We start from the raw sequence: 12,871 nt of genomic DNA, 5'->3' as shown, positions 1-12,871 counted from the left end.
GTAAACAGTTTAAAAAGAAAAATACAATTAACATTTATAATTAATCTTGGCAGGCGGCTTTTGCCCCTGAAGCAGCTACCAAAAATTTAGCAACGCAGTAAGTAATGTGAGGGTTAGGTAGTAGTTGTAAATAGAGTAAAGCTGGCCTCACCTGAGTGAAGCCGGCCTCCTTAAGGATTGGTAGCAGGAATTTCTTCCTAGACTCTATATATAAACCGCAAAACATGACAAAATGCATTGTGTCCTGCACTGAGAATTGGTCACAGCTGCAGGGCGGGGCTAATTCTGGTTTCTGCCAATTTTGAAAAGAACCTAAATAATAATGCAACAAATTAAATCTAAATTTTGTTAAGAGAAACCTGTGAAAAGGAAGTGTAACATAGCCAAGATAAGGTTCAAGTGAGGGTGTAGTAAGCAACAAACAATGATCCCTTACTGCAGGCTTTGCTAATTCACTCTCTTCACGGCACATCTCCATCCTTCCTAAAAAAGACTTTTTAACCGAGTCAAGATCTTGGAACCTAATGGACTCCGGAGAGGTAAAAAGCTCCGGGCGACCTATGTCGGCAAAAGCTTTTGCAAGATAGGCCAGCCATGGAATTTTATTAAATCTGTCAAGGGACAGGACATCAGTCAGGATCTTATGGTTTAATGGAAGTTCTTCATTCATCCATATTTTTAACCATAGAATCAGAGGGGCCATACGCAACTTATCCGAGAGAAACTGAAGGCCAACTTCTTTATGTATAGAGTACGTCGGAGTGGACTGGGGTACAGAGAGCAGGGCTCTAATGAATCCATTCTCCGCTCTCTGTATTGGCTCTACGTTTGCGTACCCCCACAGTGCGGAGCCATATAGAGCAATAGCCACGGATTTACTATTATAAATTTTTATTATGGCTTACATAGGCCTAGCTCCTAGCCTAGCAGCAAAACTCAGAATTGCTGAGGATGATCGAGTGACGGCCAATCTCTTAGCTCTAACCTGTGGTCCCCAGGTCCCTTTCTGGTCAAACAGGATGCCTAAATAGGGAAATGTAGATACCCTGGTGACCAGGTCCCCCCTACAGGTGAATGTTTTGGATCTCTTCCTGCGACACTCTGAACCCACCACCATAGTGTGTGACTTGGCCACGTTTGTTTTAAGGTCTAGTTGGTCCATAAACGTGCCAAAAGCATTTAAAAGGCGCTGGAGACCAACTCCCGTACGCGCGATCAGCACTGCGTCATCCGCGTATAGGAGTGCCGGGATCTTGGTTACTCCTACACGCGGGACATCGGCTTCCTGCCCCTCCAGATGTGCCCCCAAGCCATTAATATAGATGGTAAACAGTAAGGGGGCCAAAATGCAGCCCTGCCTCACGCCCCTTAAGGATCTGAAGAGAGCGGTACACCTGCCCTCATTAGTCACTCGTACACTCGAAAAAAGTTCTTGGTGCAGGGAGGACATAAAGGTGACCAATGCTTCATCTATGCCGATCTCCAACAAGATGGACCACAACTTGGTCCTATTGACCAAGTCAAAGGCCGAGGAGAGGTCCATGAATGCAAGATACAAAGACCCCTCCTTGGCTATAGTATATTTGGAAATGAGCAGGTGTAAGTTAATGCACTGTTCGATGGTGCCCTTTTTTTCCCTAAATCCATATTGGATTTCGGACAATCCACCACAGCCCTCAACATTCTCCCTTAACCTAGATAGGAGGACTCTGCCTAAGATTTTTACCGATGAAGCTAGGAGGGATATAGGCCTATAACAGCCTGGGTTATCTCGTTGGCCTTTTTTGAAAATGGGAACAATGGTGGAAATGTTCCATGATGCAGGTACAAGGTTTGCGTTCACTGCATTAAACACATTTGTCAAGACTTCAGCCCACAATTTTGGGGAATACATAAAGAAGTCAGCGGGCACGCCATCAGGACCAGGTGCCTTGTGCTTTGTGGTGGACATGATGGCTTTTTCCACCTCGTCTTGATTAAAGATAATGGAGCAGGTGGCTGATCTTATCGGCAGAGCGTCTGTAGTTACATCAGCAGTATCCCCATAGACATTTTTAAAGTGGGATAACCATTTTTCATCAGGAATAACGCAGTCCATAATATCATTATCGTCATCCGAGAAAAAAGGCTGTTTAATAATCTCCCAGAACTTGTTACTATTCTTCAGGACTGCCGCCGAAAGGAGGTCTTCCCATGCTTCTTGTTTGATGGTGTCCTTTCGTTTTTTTAATGCTAATTTATAGATTTTCCTGAGTCTAGTAATCTCATCATTTGCCCTGGGGATACTTTTTAAAGCTATCAGTAATAATCTATGTGCTTTTGAGCAGGCTGAGTCAAACCAGCGCTTATTACCTGGGGTTAAATTTTTAGTCTTTACCAGGAGATCATGTGACACCTGCACACATATGGCCTCAAAGGCCTCTACAATTTCTTGACCCTGTGCGCCAGGATTTTTGCAGACCTCAACCTTTCCCTTAATCTTTGGGAAATTTACAGCATAAAATTTTTCTGGAACCACCTTAGCCCATTTCAGACATCTTCCTTGTCTGGTTGTCCTTAAAGGGTGGGAAGTAACTTCCAGTGGGGATGGTCCAATGTTGCCTCCCCAAGCCGCTTCTAACTCTACAGGGTTATGGTCACTGAAGTGTGATTGTGTGGTCCGATAAGCGTTGACACGTGTAAGAGTGCTTAGGGATACAAATATATAATCAATAATGGTACCATGCGGGATACCAGTAAAGGTTGGCTGTCTAATGCCACCATCTGGTTCATATAGGTCAAAATTGGCAAGAAAATCCTCTAGTTCCTCTCCCTCAATAGAATGTTCAAAGTGGGGTTCCTCGGGCCCATCGTCCCCATCAAGGCTACTTCTCCTGCAATTTAAATTGCACGGATGGATGTTAAAATCACCTAATAAAATGTAATCTGTATCAAGCGTTTTATTCTGACTGACCGTATTTAAAATTCTATCCAAATCCATAATATTACGGCCTCTGTACTCACTGTTGCCTGAGTTATAAAAATTAATAAAAATAGTCCTACTAGTATTTTTGATCACTCTTTCGACCAGCAGGATATTAGGAGAATCAGTGTCGATCTGCCTCCAGCTACCCTTTAAATCTAATGAAAACAAAAATAGAAGGCCTCCCTTGGCCCTCCCCATACGACTATGGACAGCGGCTTTGGTAAAACTGATAAACCCATCCCACCACAGATTATCAGAAGTGTCCCACGTTTCTTGGAGGGCAATAATATGGTGGCTTAAGGCAAAGCTTGACCAGGATTTATCCTCACGTTTGCCATTTAACCCCGCAATATTCCAACTCATTAGCCTACAGGAATCCCTAGGAATCTCAGATACTAGGCATGGAGCTGGTGCCACATCCAATTGTTGAGCTGTGACATCTATATCCTGGTTTGTGACCTCTAAATGTCAATCGCAGTCGTTTAGCCCCGACAAAACCCCGTATCTATTTCCCATTCCCAATCCCCGGTCAAAGGGAGTGGGCACCTGACCCCATCCATTTGCTGCCGGGTTCCACATGGGCTGGGGGGTATTTGGTCGTATTGACAGATGTTCATTCCCTTGCCTAGACATAAACCCAATGCCCTGGCCTCTGTTAACATAGCCTGGAGTATGTGGGCCCCACCTATTTAAGTTGGGCCATAGTGGCCCTGGTGTTCTGGCCATTGGCCCATGCAGAAAGTTGTTTTGCCCTAACCCACGGCTACTCGGGGGGCGAGAGTGATTGTTATTAAATCTAGACCTAGTTTCCCCACCCCAGTGAGCAATTCTATCACTTCTTCTAGGCCAAGAAATACTAGAAGAGGTCACCATCTGGGTCTCAGTGTAGAAGAATTTCAGGGTAAGGGGAATTATGGATCCAGTTCTACGTTGCGGTGGGAGGATGTTAGCAAGAATGTTAGGGAGTACTTCAGCGCTAGCGAAGTTTAATATAACGCAGTCCCCGTTAAATTTCTTAATCTTGCTCCCAATCCATGGTACCCTCCTTGCCATAACAATATCACCGGCTAGCTGATCAGCCCCCTGTTCTGCCATGCGCATATTGCTAGTAAGCCAATATAAAGCTTTGTCCTTAAGGCCTTGGGCGGATACCCTTTGCTCCTGAGATAAAACAGGCACATTCGCCAAGACTAGGACTAGTGGGGAGGCTTCCAAAATGAATTGTGGTGAATCATCCCCTAAGTGCAAAGGGACAGGTGCCATAGGTTGAGAAATGGGAGCCTCACTGATTACATCAATGGTAGGCGCAGATGGTGACGTTTGACCATCCAAGATGGGCTGTTGTTGTAAATCCGTAGCGCCTGAAGCGGCACCCGGATCTTCCTCTGTGGCTACTATAGGTTTACAAATTTCATTGACAAAGTTCTCTAGATCGTCCGCCAACTTACTTTGCAGCCCTCCCATCTTTTTTATTTCAAAAGTTAATTTGTCAATCTTCCCAATAAGAGGCTTGATGATGGTTTTGATTTTTATGTCCATCATATCTGCAATCCTATTAAATAGGTCATCATCAATAATTTGTCTACGCTCATCAACGTCATCACACTCCATATTTATCCCTTTCTGTCCGGGGGGTAGGTTAACCTTCTTCTTTCCTGACTGTTTTCCTCCCCTTTTAGCTTGAGCTTTTCTACAATTTCTCACCGGACGTGTAACAGGGGAGGAAGATGAGGGGATCTCCGCGACAGTGTTTTGCTGCTGCTCTATGTCAGGCACGACATTTATTGACTGGTCAGTTAACAAATCAGAGTTTCCATCATCTACTTCCAGGTTAATTAGATTAACATCAGAAACAGAGGTAGTAGGGTCAGGCAATGGGGTATCAGAGATTTGTGTACTTCGGTCAGGGCTCACTGGGAGCAAGATTGGCGATTGACTTAGGCCCAAGGATTCCCTTCTATCATTATTAATTTTTTTAACCACATGTACAAGAAAGGAGTCAAGGGTTTTAAGTGCTGCAGGGGTGACTGAAGCCGTTTTTTTAGACATTGTTATCAGATCATAGATCACAGAATGCACAAGTAAATGCTTTAAAATTTGTAAAAACCGTGTATTCTAAATTTGGTCCTATTGTCTGTAACGTTTACCCCCCCTGCTAAACCTTATACCTGGGTGATTCAGTAAGTACTCGTAAAGACCCCACTAACCCCCGTCTGGCAACAAGGAGAGGGATGGAGGAACACCACAGATGATAGACCAGGCAACAGTGTTCAGTGGCACAGAATATTAAAAAAGCCTTAAAAATTGTGTCTTTTCATATATAACAGAACCTTGGCTGTACCGTGGCGTAGAATGCAGGATGTAGGATGTTAGGGAGTGGGCCCAGCCCGGCCTCCTTCGGCCCCGGACGGCCACAGACGGTCCCGCCCTTGTCCCGGGCTTCTCCCGGCGCCCTCCCGCGCGCTCCCGCGTAGCGGGTAGTAGCCTTCACTTAAATAAGAAGTCCATACGATTGGAGGCGGGGCGTGGAGGTGGCCAGGGAGAGCGGCCAGATGGTCAGAGGAGCGGTGTGCAGGGGCTTCTGGGATTGGAAGTCCTGCCCCGCACGCTCGCAGCCCTGGTCCTCCCACGCAGCTGTGACAAAGATTACCTTCGGTCTCTGGGGCGCAGCGGGACCCGCGAAGCGGGTTCCGCAAGACGTGAAGGGCTAAAACGGGTCCACAAGGTCCACTGGCAAACAGCTACAGGCAAGCAAACAACGAAGCTCTCCCCCGTCGGAAATTCAATTACCGCCCTTTGTAGGCTGCAGGCGGGGCGTGGAGGTGGCCAGGGAGAGCGGCCAGATGGTCAGAGGCGCGGTGTGCAGGGGCTTCTGGGATTGGAAGTCCTGCCCCGCACGCTCGCAGCCCTGGTCCTCCCACGCAGCTGTGACAAAGATTACCCTCGGTCTCTGGGGCGCAGCGGGACCCGCGAAGCGGGTTCCGCAAGACGTGAAGGGCTAAAACGGGTCCACAAGGTCCACTGGCAAACAGCTACAGGCAAGCAAACAACGAAGCTCTCCCCTGAATCTTCATGAAGAGAGATGCATAACGCTCAACAAAGTTCTAAGTGATATGAGGCATAAAGGGAATGTCCAATGCCAATATGCTTTAATACCTGAGAGGTGGATCAGACGCTTAAAAAAACATCCGAGCAGGATCGCGGCTTGTACATATCCGAGACGCCAAGCACTTTCCCTTTATGCCTCATATCGCTTAGAACTTTGTTCCGCATTATGCATCTCTCTTCATGAAGATTCGGCTGTGCCCATTTTCCTCTGAACAAAGTCACATGCTGGCCTTATTTTGGAGCCCTTCATGCATTATGTATTAATTTGCGTAATCACTATGTCTGCCCTTCAAAGACATGAGTATTCGCTCTGGATATCTAACCCAGGTGCTTCATATTTCCTTTGCTTGCACTCGAACCTGTCGCCCTGAAGAAGGTGTGACCCAAATGTGGGTCTGATACCGAAACGCGTATCAGCGCTGGAGCCCTTGTGCCTCCCTTGTTGGGTAAAAAATCTGATTATTTACTCTATCAGTGCTTTACAAAGACAACCAACTGATCTTCGATTTTCCTTATCACCCTATACTATCTGATTTTTCTATTGTTGTGAATCTTTCTTGGATTAATTGATTGTGTAAAGCACCATTTATTGCATTGTCATCTGATGGAACATTTGAGTATGTTTGAGTCAGCGTTTGACCGTTTGCTTGAAAGACTGTGGGTGTGTTGCTTAGGATGGTTGTAGAGTTTGTGGAAATGTATTGTCTTGTATGTATTTTCTACTATGTTAACCAAAAAATCTAAATAAATATGATATCCCCAACTCACAAGTATTCCTTATTATAATTGGGATGGGAACCCTGTGCAAGAATCTTTTTGTCTATATCAGTGATGTATAGCACTTCATAAAAAAAATTCAGGCATTGTGTCTCTTTTGATTGCTCTTTGGGGGTTTATCAAGCGGTGTGTTAGAAGGGATATCCTGTCTTACTCACTAGGTTATATTTCATGTTCCTGCTTTTTCTTTTCTTTAATGAAGGTATTCACATATTAAATTACAAGGATAAGTCTGAACATTTTCTGATGTCTTTCTCCTTTAAGATTGGAACTCTTGTGGTCACCAACCAGGCCTTTACTTTGACCTCTACTGAAGACAACGTCTTTTCAATTTTCCTTTTGATGGCATCCTGGGACTGTCATATCCCGATATGTTTGGTGATGGAACGACCACAGTATACGACAACATGTGGAAGCAGGGTTTGATCCCCGATGACCTTTTCTCTATCTACCTGAGCAGGTAGGTGACGTTTCCTCTGGTAATAGGAAAAGGTTGAACAGAGTAAGATGTCAATCAAAGAAAGCATTCCCATTTAGAATTGAGTGAAGTTTTTTGCTTGAAAACCAGAATCCTGTCACTGAAATAAGATGACGAACAGGAAGCATATTACTATTTAACAATTTGCAGGCACCACATTTTCTGCAGTAGTGTGGCATGCAGAAGCTGAACATGTACACAACATACTCTAACTACAACCACATTAAAGGTGCTAAACAAAAGGGGTATAAAAAACTGGAAAGTCCTAAAGCATTGTTCATTTTGCTTTGAACCCGCATCTCAAGTTCAAGTTCAAGTTCGGGCATTTTTATAGCGCACTACTCACCCAGAGGGTCTCAAGGCGCTTGGGGAAGGGGTTCATTATTTGTCGAATAGCCAGGTTTTAAGTTCTTTTCTGAAGGAGATGTGGTTTTGAGTAAGGCGGAGGTGAGTGGGGAGTGAGTTCCAGGTCTTGGCAGCAAGGAAGGAGAAGGATCTGCCACCCATGGTGGATTTTCGGATGCGCGGGACTGCGGCGAGGGCTTGATTGGACGATCTTAGTTGGCGGGTGGGTTTGTAGAAGGATAGTCGAGTGTTAAGGCATTCGGGTCCTAGATTGTGGAGGGCCTTGTGTGCGTGGGTGAGAAGGCGGAATGTAATTCTTTTGTTGACGGGAAGCCAGTGGAGGTCTTTTAGGTGTCCGGTGATGTGATCTTGGCGAGGGATGTCTAATATGAGTCTCGCCGATGCGTTTTGGATGCGTTGGAGTTTTTTCTGTAATTTTGCTGTGATTCCGGCGTATAAAGTGTTACCATAATCCAGTCGACTCGTGACCAGTGCGTGGGTGACAGTTTTTCTTGTCTCGAGGGGGATCCAGCGGAAGATCTTTTTGAGAATGCGAAGTACGTTGAAGCAGGAGGATGAGACTGCGTTGACTTGTCTGGACATCGAGAGAGAGGAATCTAGGATGAAGCCAAAGTTACGTGCATGGTCTGTGGGTGTTGGTGCTGTGCCCAGAGCGGAAGGCCACCAAGAGTTGTCCCAGGCAGAGGGGGAAGGTCCTAGGATGAGCACTTCCGTTTTGTCCGAGTTGAGTTTTAGGCGGCTATGTTTCATCCAATCGGCTACTTCTTTCATGCCTTCGTGAAGATTGGTTTTGGCGGTGTTAGGGTCTTTGGTAAGGGAAAGGATTAGTTGGGTGTCGTCGGCGTAAGAGATGATGTTAAGGTTGTGTTGACGCGCGATGGAAGCAAGTGGACTCATGTAAACATTGAAAAGGGTGGGACTGAGTGAAGATCCTTGTGGTACTCCACAGATGACTTCAGTGGCCTCTGAGTTGAATGGGGGAAGTCGGACTCTTTGAGTTCTCCCAAAGAGGAATTAAATTATCCAGTCCAAGGCTTTTCCTTGAATGCCGATGTTACTGAGTCGTTGTGTAAGGGTGCTGTGGCAGACTGTGTCGAAAGCGGCGGAGAGGTCGAGTAGAATGAGGGCCACTGTTTTTCCGTTGTCCAGTAGTGTTCAGATGTCGTCAGTCGCTGCAATGAGGGCGGTTTCGGTGCTGTGTTTGGCTCGAAACCCGGATTGAGATGGATCGAGGGATTTGTTGGATTCAAGGAAGGCGGCGAGCTGGCTGTTGACGGCTTTCTCAATGACTTTGGCCGGGAATGGGAGGAGGGATATGGGTCGGTAGTTTTTAAGTTTAGAGGGGTCTGCTGTGGGTTTCTTCAAAAGGGCGCTGATTTCAGCGTGTTTCCAGCTCTCTGGGTAGGTGGCAGAGTTGAACGAGCAGTTGATGACATCTCGGAGATGAGGTGCGATGATGGAGTCAGCTTTGTTGAAGATGTGGTGGGGGCATGGGTCGGTTGGTGAGCCAGAATGGATGGAGTTCATTAGGTGGATGGTGTCTTCAGTGGTGATTGGGTTCCAGGCGCTAAGGTTGTTAGTTGGCGAAGTTGGATCTGAGGGGGGTGGGGAGGGTTGAACGTTGGGATTATTCTCAAAGCTGTTGTGGATTTCGGCAATTTTGTTGTAGAAGAAGGAGGATAACGCATCGCAGAGGTCTTGGGAGGGAGTGATGTCGTTAGATGCTGCGGTGGGGTTGGTGAATTCTTTGACGATGTTGAAAAGTTCCTTGCTATTGTGAGGGTTGTTGTCGAGACGATCCTTGAATGCTGATTTCTTGGCGGAACAAATCAGTTGGTGGTGTTTGCGGGTGGCTGCCTTGAGGGTGGCCATGTTGTCGGTGGTTGGGTTTTTTCTCCATGTTTTCTCCACGGTGCGGCATAGCTTCTTGGATTTTTTAAGGTCATCATTGAACCAGGGAGCCTTTTTGCTGGCTGAATTGATCTGGTGCTTTTTCAGGGGTGCTAAATCATCAGCACTTTGGGTGATCCATTGCTTGAGATTGGTGGCCGCTTGGTTTGGGTCCATTGAGAGGGAGGGAGGGTTTTGGTTGAGCGATGTGAGGAGTTGGTCGGAGGTGATTTTGTTCCAGTTTCTCCGAGGAAAAGGTTGAGGGCGGCTGTGGGTCAGGGTGGTTTTGTAGCTGAAGTGAACACAGCTGTGGTCCGTCCAGTGGAGAGCTGTGGTGCGGTAGAAGGAGATGTGCTTGCTGGAGGTGAAGATAGGGTCGAGCGTGTGTCCAGCTATATGGGTGGGGGTGTTAACAAGTTGTTTGAGTCCGAGATTGGCCAGGTTGTCCAGAAGGGAGGTGGTGTTGCTGTCGTGTTTGTTTTCAAGGTGGTAGTTGAGGTCTCCTAAAAGAATGTAGTTCTCAGAGGTGAGGGCATGTGGGCTGACGAAATCCGTGATGTCATCGCTGAATTGAGTGCGGGTACCTGGAGGCCTGTAGATGAGGGTGCCTCTAAGTGTGGTCCTAGGGTCGGTGTGGATCTGAAAATGGAGATGTTCGGCGGTTGCGAGATTATCGTCGGAGCTGGTCGTGATTTTGATGGTGTTCCTATGGATGATGGCGATGCCTCCTCCTGTTTGATTGGTGCGGTCTTTCCGGATAATCTTGTAAGCGTCCGGTAAGGCTATGGCGATGTCAGGTGCTGATGATGTGTTCATCCAAGTTTCTGTAAGGAAGGCGATGTCTGGTGACGTAGTGTCGAGTAGGTCCCAGAGTTCAGTTGCGTGTCTGTGGACCGAGCGGGTGTTCAGCAGGAAACACTTCAGAAAGTCGGAGCTGTGTATGGAGGAAGTGGATTTGGTGAGGGTCCTGAAGCAGTAGAACTTGCAGGAGAGACAGGCGAATGGGCCATGGGTACGTCCGGGGGTGGCTTCGCAGCATTGTGGTGTGCGTCCGGGGTTGAGGGCGAGGAGAGTTGCGGCATCGAAAGTGACTCTAGTGGGTTGGGTTTTGAGAGGACCAGGGGGTCTGGTGCTGGGCGCGGTCCAGGCGCGGACGGGCGTAGACGGGCTTACCTTTGGCGCACCTTCGGCGCGCATGGGGCGCGATCGCTGCGCGTGAACGCTGCGCGGGGAAGCATCTGTCATATATGGAAGGTGGAGGGGGCGGGGCGAGGGAGGGTCAAGCTGGGAGGCGGGAGCGGGGTGGGGAGGCTGGCTGCAGGCACAACAAACAAAATGGCAACGATAGTCCTAGTGAAACTGGCCGAGATTGGGGCACAGAGGTGGAATACGCTATGGTCTCGGTACAATCAGGCAAGATTAATTAAATGAAATTCACACGTTTCCAACTGCGAAAGAAACACACACAAAACACGCAAGTTGCACAATGCGAGCGCAGTGAGGCAGGGAAGTAAAGACAAAGCGCTACGATCTCCTGACACCAAGCAGGCAATGGGGAGAGCGCTACGATACCCAAATGGCGATCTGAATGCAGGCAGGCTGTGTGAGCAGCAGTGCAGGGCGAGCAGGGAGCGACCGCTTCTCACGGAGCAGCGAGAGAGGTCCTGTTTAATAATTCAGAATGCTTCATGCAGTCACCATCTACTGTCTCTTCCAGCTCTCCTTGGGCCTTCGGTCACATGCTCAATCAATATAGATACAAGCTGGCACTTGTCTAAATTCACCAAACTTCTACAGAGTCATCACAGTTCCTCACCATTTTGAATGTGGGTTTTGGTTTTATGAGCTTGCATTATTACATTGTGTTTTTAGGCCTGATCAACAAGTCACATTCCACAAATATATATGTTTGAATAAACTACCTACTCTCCCTCTTCTTTCCTTCACCCTACTTCAGATATTCAGAGCACCCCATTCCCCAGGCATTCCCAGCAAATGCAAGGCACAGACAAGAGCATTGCCTGAATTGGATTCATATGGCCTTGAGTCAGAATCCCTGTTCTTATGAAACATATACGGTAAGGTTCAATCATGTGTCTTATCCTGCAGCCCTCACTACCAAGCCGCACAATCAAACGCATACCAAAACCACCCAAACACTTAAATAGCATTTCCATAACACAAAGAACCAACCTCATACACATCTCACTAACTATGACACACCCACAAACTACAGAACAATGCTCCCTCTACAGTACTCCAAAGAGCAAATGTCACATAACTCATCACCTCTCACAAGATAGAGACCCTCTTCAGAAGCCTGGTTCAAACTCACATCCTTCCATGTCCTTCTTCCCACAGGCTACATCATCCATCATGTGCACTGCACACTTAGAAGGAAATATGCTTTGCTTTCATTCATGAGTAATCCTAGTTCTTCACCCTAGGCTCGTAAGTGACGCACAAATATATGGAGCTGCTGCTATGTCATGTCCCACTCTCTGCAGCTGAAAACTCCACCTTCCATCTCACCTACAGGCCTCCCAAGCAGAACAAGGCCTTCATGGATACATTCTCACATCAATTCACCACCTCACCCATCCAACATGCTGGTATCACCTCCCAGACAATACAAGTTGAAAGCAAACAAGAGGCACCCTCTTCAGCCTGATTGATGTACTAAATGTAGTGCAGCATTTTACACAACCAACAGACTCAAACACCATATCCTCAACTTCATCTTCTCAATATCACCAATAATCCAATGCAAACTTCCCTCATGCCTGAGTTGGACCGACCACTTTGCCATGCCTATTTCTATTGTCAACATCCTACCAACAAACGTAGGTCAACATAAAAGATGAGATCAAACTTTCTGATCCTTCAAAGACATATCCATAGACAAGCTAGTATTTGAACTCATCTTTCACTTTTCTGTGTCCGGGCCACCACCCGTCTAAACAACTTCAACACTTTTTTGTAAAACTCTGAACATCGAGGCCCCAATTAAAAACCCACACGTGCAAGTCAGAGCCTTCAGCTCCGTGATACTATAAACACCTTGCTGGCAATAAATGATCTATCTGCAGACAAAAAAGAAAATGGAGGAAAGGCATCATTTCTAATGACCTTATGGTACTAAAGTCCCTCCGTGCACACACTGATGGCTCATAGCATCTGCCAAAGCATGGTACTATGCCACCACCGTCACTGAAGCCACCAACAGAAGCAGAACTCTTTTCAAGACAATCAAGCATTGATAAACCCCCTGCTGCACCCACCTATCC

At 46.9% G+C, this 12,871-nt stretch overlaps 1 pseudogene across 1 annotated transcript in view; it reads left to right on the top strand.

The window, feature by feature from the left end:
- Positions 1 to 12,871, top strand: part of LOC144772150 (pepsin A-like) — a 66,522-nt pseudogene that overhangs the window by 21,622 nt on the left and 32,029 nt on the right. Inside the window, exon 5 of the transcript XR_013599674.1 lies at positions 7,115 to 7,310. The product of XR_013599674.1 is annotated as a pepsin A-like (transcript). The remainder of the gene's footprint in view (positions 1 to 7,114; positions 7,311 to 12,871) is intronic.

The sequence above is a fragment of the Lissotriton helveticus genome, chromosome 8 (assembly GCF_964261635.1).
Source record: "Lissotriton helveticus chromosome 8, aLisHel1.1, whole genome shotgun sequence".
NCBI lineage: Eukaryota > Metazoa > Chordata > Amphibia > Caudata > Salamandridae > Lissotriton > Lissotriton helveticus.
Note: the sequence above shows the minus strand (reverse complement) of the source record. Positions and strands in the feature narration are given on the sequence as shown.